Raw genomic sequence first — 13898 nt, forward strand, 5'->3', positions numbered from 1 at the left:
GGGGCCAGAAAACATGTGAACAGGAAGCCAAACCCAAGAGAAAGTTGAGGAGCTTCCAGCTTTCCATGGAGCATAGAAAGAAGCAAAATCCAGCAACAGTTTGGACTCAGGTGTCTGGGGAACTTCACAGCTGCGAACTATCCACTCTTCAAACGCTGCAGAGGCAAAGCACAGTGGCTCAGGCAGCACCCAGCTGGGAGTAAATCATTATGTCAGCTAACCTAAAAAGATTGTGAGGGTGTAGCACTTGCTTATGAAGCCAAGTTTAAATGGCTTGAGTAACCTAAATGTGGAATGACCAGCACCATATATGGAAGCTCAGTATAGTCTTCATACTTCAATTGTGCTAATGGGAATTTCCCCAAATACATCTTGCTCCTTCCTTAAATAATGAACTTTTCCATGATGCAAAGTCATCTTATTCAAAAGTATGTATTTGGTGATTATTTTGCATAGCTGAGATGTTAACGGTTCCTTTTTGGGACACTTCTTTTTTTATGGCAAAAGCATTTTAGCAAAAATAGAAATGTTTTTCACCACTTCAAAAGTCAAAGATGATTTCCAAAGTTTGGTGAATTAAGTGAGCCATCAGAAGTGGAAGAAATTCAGATTGTTATCAAATGTTATCTTTCTAATAAGTGGTAAGGCTCTTTATATTTAGAGGTGGAAATAGCTTTTTAAATCTGTTTTTAGATGTGTTGATACAGTTCACCTACCAGAAAGAAATATTATACCACTTTGCAAGACTAGCCATAAAGTCTGGGACTAAGCCCTTTTTATAAGAAATGGCATTTGCTCTGAAGTGCTCAGGTAGGGTAAGAGCTCTGAAATCCAGGAAATCCGATAGAGGCTTTGCCTAGAAGATTAAGTGCTGAGCACAGAAAGGGTGAAAGGGTATAAGAAAACCAGGGTTATCAAGTAATCAGACCTCAAGATTTAAAAAGTCACAGCTTCCTGCCTGCTAATCAGATTGATTTCTATTCATTCAAAATGTTAAAATTCTTCCAGTTGTCATCTTTAAAAAATTCGCAAATGTTACCCACCTCTCCATTCCAATTATGCTCTGTTCAAGAGTATGGGAAGAATTTACGGGTCACATTGAAGAAGGATGAAATTATTGTAGACTAAATAATGACCAGGTAAGACATTACTTCCTTTGTGTTAGTCTCTGAGTGAGTTCCTCGTTCAAGAGAAGTGAAAAATCCCTGTTAAGGAAAGGGCTTGTTTTTGATAAGTATTACTTCTTCATGTATATGTGCTTTTTATGAATAAGTATTCTACTGGCTCATAGATCTTTAGTCTCTGCTCATTTCTGAAGTCTCTGAAGAAGTAAAAATTACTCTCTTTGAGGGCACACATAGCTACAGGCATGACTGCCCTAGACATGGGCTTCCTATTGAAAAGTTAATGAGAAAAAAATTCATTTGGCAGCAGGGACACAAGATTAAAGCTCTGATTTCATTGAGTCCAGATAGTGGCCATTTCTTGGGGGGCATTAGAACATAATAGGGAGAGCTCAGTCTTCATGTATCTCCTCAAAATTTCAAAGACAAAAATGTAGCTTTTTTTTTTTTTTAAAGAGCCAGGGTCTCACTATGTTGCTCAGGCTGGAGTGCAGTGGCTATTCACAAGTTTGATTATAGTGCACCATAGCCTTGAACCTCTGGGCTCACGAGATAAGGAGGCTTCAGCTTTCTGAGTAGCTGGGACTACAGACACATGCCACCACATCCAGATGATAATTTTATACTTAAAAGAATTGCTTTTTATTTTTACTCAGTGTTGCAGTCTAACCTCTTAGTGATATCTCAACCTGCTATTACTCCAACTAACTCAATTTTCTTCTATAAACCAGTGCCTCCTCTTGTTTTGTGGTATTCTATTACAACTACCCCATTGCCCAGGCCCAAAACTAATATTATAAAAGTTTCCTTTTCCTCCATTCCCTTCATCCAGTCCTGAGTCAAGAATGTTCTACCTTCTAAATATCTCTGGAATCTGTGCCTTATTGTCCACCTACACTGCTCAGTGCCCCCAGCAGTTCTCACTGGAACACTACAATAGTCTCTCTCTTTTTTTTTCTTTGAGACAGGACCTCACTTTGTCACCCAGGCTGGGGTGCAGTGGCACAAACACAACTCACTCTAGCCTCCACCTCCTAGGCTCAAGCGATCCTCTTGCCTCAGTCCCCGGAGTAGCTAAGACTACAGGTGTGTGTCATCATGCTCAGTTAATTCAGTTTGACCAAACTAAGCCTCAAATCCAGATCTCATCAAAGCTTGTGATCTTTCTATTATGATTGAGTTTGCCTTTGAGGCTAATGCTGAGATTCTGTGGTTCATCTTTGTAATCAAATTAGGTAAAATGTAGAATTTAGTGTTGAAATACCACTTTTAAATTTAGGGGTAAAAGCAACTAGAATCCAGTCTTATTTTTGACTTTAATTATACCTTAGAATTTCATGGGAGCCACAGAGAATTCAAAGGGAAAATATCATTTAAAAAGAATCTTAAAAAAGACACAATTTTATAATATTTCCCATGTGTGTTAATAAATAATGAATAAATATTGTAATCTGAAAGTTAATGTGAAGTAAATTTCTCCACTTGATCCATTTTGGATGTTATACTATCATATAACATACTGAGCACTAGATAGATACAACAAATGTAAGAATTTAAGATAATTAAATACACATATACACACTAACATATACACACATACATGGTTTTCACATCCATTCATCTAGAGGTAAAGATGAGAAAGGCTTATGAATGAATCACAGCACTCACAGCATTAAAAGTGAGAGGTCTTGCTTTTCTACATTATTACCAATTTATAGTTCTTAGTTTTCTTACCTGAAATCTTATTAAAACAATAAATCTCTGTATCTCATAGCATACCAAGTTATAATCATGGTTTTATAAATGCAAATTGTACAATTGCCCAAAATAGACCCTTTGTTTTTTGGCTTGTTCAAATAGCAAGTCATAGTTGCTAAGTATTCAGAAGTTGTATCTTTCTTCATGTTATTCTAGAATTTTAAATTCACCTCTTGTTGAAAAGCCGTTTCTCAAAGCAGTGAGCATAATCTCTGAGAAGAGTACTCTGTTAATTCAGCACTCTTTACAGAAACATAGTTTGATAACAGGGCTTTGAGTTTTGCCTGTGCTTAAAAAGTTAGTGTCCATGTTTCTTTAATATTAGAAGCTTCAGTTATGCAGTGAAAAATTTAATAAAAATTCACATGTCCACTATAGCTACAGTGTTTTGTACAGTTCACCAAAACCAGTGCAAGTTTCAAGCCTGCACTGAAAGATGGGATTTATTTCGTAGTGTGAAAAGAAACTTTCAACAATTACAACTGATTGAAATTGTGAGTACCCAAGGCAGAGAAACTGAAGACCGAAGTGGCAACATTTCTCCTAGTCTAACAAGCCAGGTGACTAACTAGGGCTCCTCTTAAGGGCAAAAAGGTGTGTGTGTGTGTGTGTGTGTGTGTGTGTGTGTGTGTGTGTGTATCAACAGCCAGACATCACCAGAGTGCTGTGAAAGTGGCCAATTTCAGCACCTCGCCTGGGTACTATTTTGTTAAGTGAATTAATTATCAACAGAAACCTCTTTCCGCTCTTATTATCATTACAAGGGACCAAATTTGGGTGGAGTACTTTGGCCAGAAACATACCTTCCATTATCTGAGAATCTAATGAATAATAATATGATGAATAATGAATAAATAATACGAAAAGGACAGGGACAGGAAGGAAAGTTTGTCTTCTTTCTTTTTAAAGTAAAAGCAGAGCACGATACTTACAAAAGCCGCCTTCAAAATCTTCTCTAGAGAAAAAGCTCTGGGAACAGGGAGGAGGCAGAGGAGCAGAGATAAGGTGGCAGCGGAACTTCCTTCCTCCTCCGGAGGGGGAGAGTCATGTTCCTTATCTGCCCTGACCTCCGAGGAGCGCCGGCAGCCAGGAAGGCCCGGCCTCTGATCCTCGCTGCCCTGGCTCCTGGCCTCTGCGCCTGGGGTTTCCTAGTTGCCGATCAAGCCGCCGCGGCCAGACACCGGCCCCAAGATTCATTAGCGACGGTCTGCGAAGTGCTCGCAAGATGAAGACGGTTATATAAGCCCGCGTATTATTATCATCACACACCCCCATAGAACCAACGCTGCCAGACAAACAAAAGGCAGTTCCAAGAAGAGGAGGAGCAGAGGCAGAAGTTACACTAGGGGTGAATTTCGGGACACGGCTAAAAAGACTGGGGGAAAAAAAAAGGGCAACTCAATATGTGCATGCAAACCTCGGCAAACAAACTGCGCTGCAGCCGGCCGGCTTGGACGGCGGCGGGCAGGGGCTCGGGGTTTCCAGGCATGCGGTTCCGGCTCCCTGAGCACCCGGCACAGTAGCTGCCTGTGGCAGGATGGAGTGGATGGGAAGATGTGGTATTTGGAAAGCCAGGCGTTCCAGAGACCGAGTGCTCAGTAAACACTCATGTTTCTTAGACTCAGACCAGGTGCTTCTGCTGGTTCTCTTTATTCCTGGTCTCTTATTTTCCTAAGGATGGTTGGCCAGGAGGTCCCTGTGCCCTGTCGACCCCTCTAATTTTCAACTTCTCTGGGTCTCTTCTCTCCTCTCTGTGGGAGCAATAAACGGAACCAGAGCGCTCTTTCCACTGAGCCTGAGTCCACTGAGAAAGCTCTGATTATTCTGATCACCAAGCTTCCCTCCCCCCTCCCACAACTTGCTACTCATATTTTCTTTAAATTATTATTATTCTGTCCTGCGCCTGCCACTGCTTCCCAACACGCCGAAGAAATTCCTCATCCTGGCACTCAAAGCCCACAATTTCTGTCTCCACACTAATTTCCCGCTTCCCATCCCGCCCTCCCGCCTCACCTACTCCCCAGCACATTAGAATGTGAATCATTCTCTAAAGACGGCCTTTCAATTCTCCATTTCCCATCTTTACTCACCCCCATCCTCACACCCACTTCCTTCAAGGCTCAGTTCAAATCCCGCCTCCCCCACAAAAGCCTTCCCCAATTTCCCCTCTTTTCTCCCCGTGACTCTGTTTCTCTGTTGTCATTCCGCATGCATTGTCTGTCTCCATAGGTTTGGAACCTTGCGTTGTTCTCCCTGGTGGCCCAGGACAGGGCCCCGCATAAAGCAGGTGCTTAGTGAGTATTCATTGAATGAAACTGACAGCTGACCAGATCTTACCTGCATTGTCACCAGCTATATGGGCATAGGTGAGAGCCACCACATGGTACTAAAATGTGGATGGTTGTCAGATATATGCAATAGGTTCATGAGGGTTTGTAAATTTGCATAAGTTAAAAAAGAAAGCTTTTCTAAAACTTGGAGGGGAGTCTCTAAACTTCACTCAAGTCAGCTTACTTTAGGACGTAAATTCATGAGGCAAACAGGAGTGTTGGCATCTGTTGATCCTTTGCTACTGCACATTAGAGGACCTGTAAGTGGAACTTCCTTTACAGAATGCCAGGAAAATTCTCCAAAGGTGAGATTTTTCAGACATCACTGGCTTCTGGGACTGATTTTATGGGGGAACTCCTCCACTATTGAAATATGTGCTATCACAACAGCAGCTCAGCAAATGAACTGCTCTCCGGTGAATTGTTTTATGATATGGGGTGAAATATAGAACACAAGCTGTCAGATACTGAATTTCTTGTGGCTTTGTATTAAAGTGTTCTTAATGACATTTCCCCTGTTATTTTTTGGTAAAAGTAACATGCTTCAAATTCCACCTGTGCTAGCTGGATCGACTGTAGTGTCATTTAAGAGACTTGGGGTGTGTCTATGCAGTACATGCTCTCCACGCATACAGATTGTTCGGTGAATTAGAAGAACTTTTCCCCCTACACTAATTTGGAACAATCAAAACCAATTCAGGTTTTAAAGAATTTTGGCCTCAAGTTCCTGAGGATTCAGCTTCAGGAATGACAGCGATTTTACTGCAAATTTGTAGTTCAAGTGTACAATCATCTCTTATTTTGTTATGCTCAGGTGAGGACCATAACCTTTATTATAGCTACTATTTATGAATCCCTCTTGGGTTTCAGGAACTGGCCTAGATGCTTTACACGTCTTTTTAACCTAGCAGAGCTATTTTTATTTTTGCTTTACAGATGGGTAAATTGAGTCTGGTCATACAGCTTAGAAAGTAACAGAACTAGGATTTGAATCTAGGTCTGTCTGACTCCATAGTCAATGACTTTTCTATTCTACTGAAAGCTGGAAGAAACCTGAGATATTATCTCATCTGGTGGTTTTCAAACTGGGTTCCAAGAAGCTTTAGGCTTTCAAGGGGTACTTCAGGAAACTTGGCAGTGTGCAGGAAGCGGACGAACGTGAGGGAGGCCAGGCAATCTGGCTTGGACTTTACTCAATTGGATTCAAACGGAGAAATATTATTTCCATCTGTTTTATAGAGTGACTTTAGACTTTGAGACAATGGTTTTGCTGCTAAAAAAAATATTTTAAAACTCTTGTTTAACTTCCTCATTAAAGAGTATAGCCATGCATGGTGTCTCACGCCTATAATGCCAGTGCTTTGGGAGGCTGAGGAGGGCGGATCACAAGGTCAGGAGATGGAGACCATCCTGGCTAACATGGTGAAACTCTGTCTCTACTAAAAATACAAAAAATTAGCCGGGCGTGGTGGTGGGCACCTGTAGTCCCAGCTACTTGGGAGGCTGAGGCAGGAGAATGGCGTGAACCCGGGAGGTGGAGCTTGCAGTGAGCCGAGATCGCGCCACTGCACTCCAGCCTGGGCGACAGAGCAAGACTCTGTCTCAAAAAAAAAAAAAAAAAAAGAGAAAAAAAGAAAAATGGAAGGCGGAAATACAGCCACAATGGCAAGCTAGACTTTTTTTTTTTTTTTTTTTTTTAGCCCTCTGGCTGTAAGTTTAAAGTTTGTCAACATTTACCTTGTGACAGACTAAAATTAAGTAAAGAGTTAAAGATGAAATTTGTCTGGATGATTTAGGGCTCTCCTATTCTCTTTCATTCAAACCAAAGGGAGGAGTGTAGGATACTTCTGCATGAGTCATTTAGCTAATTACATGGTCTTGGCCTGAGAGTCCTCCTGCTAGAAAAACTGCTTAAACTCCCATTTTATCAATCTAGTCAAAAGTGGCTCTTTTCCTGTGAGACAAAATAGGTGTGGAAAAGACCTTAGAGAGATCAGGCATGGTCAAGGGAACATGAGTCTCATATAAGTCGGTATAGTTTGTATGGATCGGCTTGTAAGGCCTAAAATCTCACGTGCTACCTTGGTATTTATTATCTTTGAGCCTCACCAGGACCCCCCAAGGCCTAGCTGTGAGCTCTCCTGCTTTCATAGATATGTCCCCTCCAGCAAGAATGGATGCCCACCTGGCTCATTCCTCTGTCAGCTGGGCCAGCCTCACTCCACCAGGTCTTCAACCTAATGGGTTTTACTTCCTTACCAGCCCACACAATTATTCAAACAAGCCAATTACACCTTCCCCGGGGAGCCTGAGGGCACCGCATTCTCTTGTTACTACTGCCTCCCGCAGCCTCTGCTTGTCCACTCTGTTCCCGGTGCAACCCCCGTGTGCCTTGCGTGGTATGTGTTATCCTCCTTCCCTGGGCTGTGAGTTTATGTGACTCTTAAGCTGCTGTGGCTCTCATCTGTCCACTGTTGGGTGCCGTGTATTTGGCCATCCCCAGATCCCTAGGATGGACTCCCTCCCTCACCAACAGGGTGAAGAGGAGGTGAATAAAAAATAATCAGACATTAGTAGTAATACTAAATGGAATTTTCGCCGAGAACTAGTGCCAAACAGCCCATCCGTTGGAGTTTTGCTGTTAGGCTATTTCCAAATAGAAATAAATTTTAACTGAAACGATGTGAGCTGGAACTGGCCTTTATTAATTTCAGGGCCCCTGAGTTTCCTCACTTGCTCTCTTTAATTTTTATCATTCTCACCTGGAGAGTTTTGGGAGCCACAGCACTCTTCTCTTTCCTGAGACGGTTTAACTATAGTCCTGCCTAGAGGCAAAGGGACAAAAAGATGACCCTTCTATTCTTGTCATTTAAATCTTTGCTAACTGAATTATTTCAGTAAAATGTAGCAGGAAGAATTTTTTCTCATCTCCACAGGCAAGAGATTGTAATAAACATCCTTTTTTTTGGCCATCAGAAACAACCTAAAATTAATATATTTCCAGAGTCTCAGCCCTAGAAACAAAGCTTTAGATGTTATTTCTTTTCCTATTCATGAGATTTACAATAGGAAGGTCATGTTTGCACTAGACTTCAGTTTGAAATTAATCTTCTTTTCTCCTCGGCATTTCTATAGAATCCAGGCACTTCATTATTTAGTCATTTCCAAATATTAAATAGTTGTCATTCTTGAACAACGATCTAATCTTCTCTTTATGGGTGGAGAAACTGAGTTGTGGAACTTACAAATCATTGCCAGGACATAGATCACTCTGAAGGTTATGGCTACTCACTGACATGCTTTTCAACACATGTTCTTAGACTACAAAATAAAAATGTAAATTCTTTTATAAACAGCATGAAGACCATCCTCTGAACATTAGATTGTATTAATTAAAAGCTCATTTGCATTGTGCCTTATGAGAGAAACTTTATGAAATAAATAAATATGTTTAAACCCCACAACCAAACTCAACCCTGAGGCTGTGCTGTAGCCACCTCCCCTCTCTTCTGAATTGTGCCTCATACAGATCACAATATATTCTTGGTTCAGTTGAACAAGGGTTCATTTAAACCACATCTGTTGCTCATCAGACCTCTATTTTAGGAGTGGGGAATTCTTTTTCAGAGATAGATTCTGTCTGGAAGGTCTTATGGCAACAAATAGTCCTCATTAAATTTCACAACATTTTACCAACATACATACAGTATTCGCTGTTACGTGATTATAGAATTCAGGCGAAACTCTGCACCCCCACTTCAAAGGATTCCTCACTTGACTAATTCTAAAGAGTAAATTGATTTTCCCATCATTTGTTGTGTTTGACAATAGAAAGGCTGACACAGCAACATTGCTAAAATGACAGCTCATTTCTATTCAAGGGGAAGGAATTTGTGTTAATATTCTTAATGACAGGCATCTTTATGAGAAATGTGAAATCATTTATCCTTAGCAATAACCTGACTAGGATTAAAAAGTACTTGGTACTTAGAACGGAAGTAATCTGTCAGGAAAAATTATTTAGACTGATGCAAATTAACCGAATAAATTGGCCTACAGTAGCTTCCTAATTATGGCGTGCAGATTCAAGTTTGTGAAAATCAGTTTGAACTGAAGAAGAATCTGGAAACGATCTTTCAAGAAGTGATCTGGCATTCTGTTGGAGGAAAAGATAACATATTTATTTGAGAAATTCTTTTCCCATTTACTAAGAATTTCTGGAAGTGATTTAAAAATCAAGGACGTGTAAATCAACAAAGAACATATTAAGTAAGTGCGCGCATGCCTTGCTTTTTCAGAACAACAGTAGTAATACCTTATGAAAATACTGAGGCATGTTCATTGTGATGCCCTAGATTCTAAATAACCAGTAGTGTTTTCTGCAGGGGCGGGGGAGTTGCTCCAACCCTCTCAGGGCTGGCTTGGGCATGGGTCCAAGGGACAAGTCTGAGACATGAGCACTTGGGCCAGTACTTAACAAGCAATGTATAGACTCGGCTGTGTATTCTGTAGGAGAGTTGTTCTACTCTTAATAGGCACGGTGTTGCACGCCAGTTAACAAGTTTTTATTGGAATCTCAGTCTTCTCTTCCTCGCCAGCTTCACAGCAAACCTTCTTTTAGCTCTTTACCAAAAACCCTAGTAAACTGTGGGAAGAAGCACTTTACCAGCGTAGGAAATTTAATTAGTCTGGAAAAAAAAAGGTGTAAATTGCAGGAAAATGTAAACTGCCTCCATGTAATTAATGACTGGGTTTTTCTGTTTAGCATTTATATAGAACTTTCTTTTGAGAGAACGCATGAATTTTTGGAGACAAGCTGACTTGGGTCCAAATCCTAGCTCTACAGGTTTGTGATTTTTTTTTTTTTTTTAAAAGCCTGGTTTCTTTACTTAGAACTAGAATGACCAGTATAGGAATTACAAAATCTGAAAGGAAATAGCCGTGTCCTGCCTGTGTAAGGACTCGGTATCGTTCAGTTTCTCCTTCCTTTTCTGAGAGTCTTTTATGGCATGAACGTTCTTAAGCACTTGTTCAGTATTACTTGCCTTGAGTGAGCAAAAAGCATATGCCCTTTCCAGGGAGCATTAGCTGAGGAGTGACTCTGACAGTTGCCCAAATTTCTGTGTTTAAATAGAAATATTAAATTATATGAAGGCAAAACAACAGGGACCCAAAAAGACAGTGACTGACAATCATTAATAATAACGTGAATGTTGTGACTTCAGCCCCAGGGACAGGCAGTCATTCAAGCAGGTAAACTCAGAGTGTTAGGGTTGGTGTTTGAAATCTTAAGAAAGTTTTTGCTAGAAAACAGTGGATTCCAGACACAGAAAAAAATGAACACGGTCCAAGAAATTCAATATGTGCCAAATCCAGTTTTTCACCTCCTCTTTTTGTAAGCAGGTAGAGGCCTAGATTACAAATGTGAAACTGTACATGCCAGAGGGCAGGAGTGTAGGAACGCACAGGAGCAGGCATTGGGCAGAGAGTATAAAGAGGATGCAGTGGTGGGGACTGGGACCCCGGACACGAGCCGACTGCAGAGGTTGCAGTCTGTGTGAGATGCTGATAAGGATGTGCTGAGACTTAGACAGGAAAAAGCCTCATTCTGCGGAATCTGGAAAGTACCCATGTCTGGGGCTGGCAGATGCATTAGGAAGAAGAAGCTGAGGCTAAGGCTGGAGCCTGAGGCAAGGGTGACAGACGGCCAAGGGAGTGATAATAGGCAGCGCCTACGAGGAATTGCTATAAGGCTTTAAACCATGCCAGGCTGAGTAACCTGAGCCCCGTGTGTGATTGACTTCGCGAATGCAGTTTTCACCCCGAAGTTCCCTTATGTTGCAATAAAGTTAAGTTCTGCACTGAAGATGTCTGTGTGCTATACTGGAATGCACAGGATAGAACAATGATGCTATTACTAAAGTGGGAAGGGCGGTAGGTAAATGTGGTCCTCTCAATATGCCTAGTCATTCTTATTTTGGGGAAAATTTATGCAAATAAATATTATGGGAAATTTTGGAGTGGGAAGAAACCACAAAAGGAAGGGCTGAAAGCATGGGTTAGAAGAAGGAGGTTGCAAGGTGTATCCTGACACTTTTCCTGAGCTCCCATCTTCCCTCCAACTGGTCCCTTCCTGAGTCATTGCTCAGAGGGCAGCTGTGATGGTCACCTTGGAAAGCTGGCTGTAGCCGGGTGCTGTGACATGCACCTGTAGTCCCAGATACTCAAGAGGCTGAGGCAGGACAATAGCTTGAGCTCAGGAGTTCCAGATCAGACTGAGCAACATAGTGTGAACCCTGTCTTGAAGAGGAGGAGGAGGAGGAAGAAAAGAAGAAGAAGAAGAAGAAGAAGAAGAAGAAGAAGAAGAAGAAGAAGAAGAAGAAGAAGAAGAAGAAGAACAGAAAGAGGAAGAGGAGGAAGAAGAAGGAGAAGGAGAAGAAAGAAGCAAGAAGAAAGAAGAAAGAAGGAAGAAGGAAGAAGAAGAAGAAGAAAGCAAGCTGTATATCCTGGAGGTGGTTCTCCTCCTTTCCTGAGACCATGGTCCTTGCTTGACTGTTTCTCCTTTTTATATCCTATCTGGTTATAGCAAAAGGAAAATCATGAAATGCAGATATTAGTGAGCCTGGGCATCAATTTTTGTCATACACAGTATAGATTATAATCTAAAAAAGGTTATCCAGATAGTTAAAGGCCATGTTTGTTCAAACATCCACAGAGCGGTTCAACTTTCCCAAGGGCAGAATTAAAAATTTCTTAAAAGTGAAATTTGTTTTCTGCTTTCATTTATTTGTTTTTCTGGCACCAAAACTGTGTGCTTTACTATAAAGTTGAGATTTGGTGAATTGAGCCAACTTAATTTTTAGATCTTGTCTTTAAGTATTTAGGTCATGTAAAAACTTTTTAATAGAGAACTCTGAACATTATTCATTCATTTAACAAACATTTATTGAATGTTCCATGTGTGCCAGGAGCTGCTGTTGGTGCAGATAAGATGTGGTGCCTGCTTTCAAGAGGGTGCAAATAAGAAGGAGGGTCTATTTTTTCATGCAAATATTTTTCCATATAAACTACATTTCTAGAAAGGATTATCTTAATTTCAGAATTTAAAAATTACTAAATATGAGGAAAAGACATTCATTAAAAAGTCAACTGAGCTTAAAGGAAAAAAAGGCAAATGTGGAATAAGGACTAGTTAATGGTAGTGGGTATGGAGTCAGATTTCTGGGTCCATATCCAACCTTGACCCCTGCAAGTCTGTAAACTTGGCCAAGTCAGTCAAACTCTCAGAGCCTATTTCCTTGCTTGTAAGACTGGGACCAAGAGAATTCTATGTCACAGAGATGTTGCATAAATTAAATTAGATAATGCATGTACAGCACTTACTTGTGCATGGTAAGTATGTATTTAATAGATCTTAGCTGTTACTGTTATGTAGAACATTAGTAAGCAAAACAGACATCTTTCTCAGTCATTTTGTTTTGTTCTTTAAGAGAATGTTTTTGCTTTTTGCTTTGTTAGGGACAGCGTCTTGCTCTGTTGCCCAGGCTGGGTTGCAGTGGACACAATCATAGCTCATTGCAGCCTGGAACTCTAAGGTTCGTGTGATCCTCCTGCCTCAGCCTCTCGATTAGCTGGGACTACAGGCGAGGCGTGAGCCACTGTGCCGACAAGAACATTGCTTTTCTATTGCGAAATATAATATGAGCCTAAGAACGTTGATTTTCTATTGCGAAATATCATATGAGCCCTAGAAGTTTTAGGTATGGTCCGTAGGAGTATAAAAAGGCATTAGAATGCTAAGAAGGCATATTGGAATTTAAATCCTAAATTCCAGAACCAGTGCTCTTTCCAGTATTCTCTCTTGGCATCCTTCTAAACTCTGCCGTTTAGTAGCTGTGAACATTAATGGTATAAGTAACTTTCACAGCCTGTTTCTTAGTCTGTAAAATGGGTCCCACAATGCCTGTCCAATCCACTTCATTGGAAGCATTATGGAGACCAAATAAAATAAGGTCAGTGAAAACAGTTTGCAATAAGTAGTATGATGTATAAATAAAGGTTATTAATAAATCATTATGAGTTTCTCCTGAGCTATGGTACTGATTATTGATGACTGACTGGCAAAACGTATGATTGTGATTATAAATACAGTCTCCCTCGCTCCCTTGGTCTCCTTGGAGAATTGATTCCAGAGCCCCACTGTAGATACCAAAATCAGGGATGCTCAAGTCCCTGATATATAATGACATAATATTTGCATATAACCTACACACATCTTCCGATATACTTTAAATCCTCTCTAGATTACTTATAATACCCAGTGTAAGGTAAGTGCTATGTAAATATACTGTATTCTAAAATTTGTATTTTTTTATTGTTGTATTTTTTTCCCCTGAATAGTTTTTCTATCCAAGGTTGGTTTAATCCACTGATGTGGAAACATGAATATGAAGGGCTGACTATAATTTAAGTGGAAATTACTTTCAGTTTACAGAAATAGATTATAGTTAGGAGACCTGGATCCTAGTTGTTCACTTTGCCTCTAATCAGCTGTTTATTTATACAAATTACTTAATTTTCCTTAATTAATTTTTAAAAATTTGTATTTGAAAATAATTTCAAACTTACGGAAAAGTTGGAAGAATAGTAGAAAGAACACTTACATACCAGTTACCCATATTCATTT

At 40.4% G+C, this 13898-nt stretch overlaps 1 protein-coding gene across 16 annotated transcripts in view; it reads right to left on the reverse strand.

The window, feature by feature from the left end:
* Positions 1–13898, reverse strand: part of SULF1 (sulfatase 1) — a 191385-nt gene that overhangs the window by 161905 nt on the left and 15582 nt on the right. For 5 of the 16 annotated variants that reach the window (XM_055299000.1, XM_055299010.1, XM_055299007.1 and 2 more), the window contains one exon: positions 1044–1205. The exons of 7 other annotated variants lie outside the window; for them this stretch is intronic. The gene's annotated coding sequence lies outside the window, so the exon portion shown is untranslated. Of the gene's footprint in view, positions 1–1043; positions 1206–3814; positions 4108–13898 lie in introns of those variants that run through there. 4 more of the 16 variants (XM_055299009.2, XM_055299003.2, XM_055298993.2 and 1 more) reach the window with 4 other exon arrangements.

This window comes from Symphalangus syndactylus, chromosome 11, assembly GCF_028878055.3.
Source record: "Symphalangus syndactylus isolate Jambi chromosome 11, NHGRI_mSymSyn1-v2.1_pri, whole genome shotgun sequence".
Lineage (NCBI taxonomy): Eukaryota > Metazoa > Chordata > Mammalia > Primates > Hylobatidae > Symphalangus > Symphalangus syndactylus.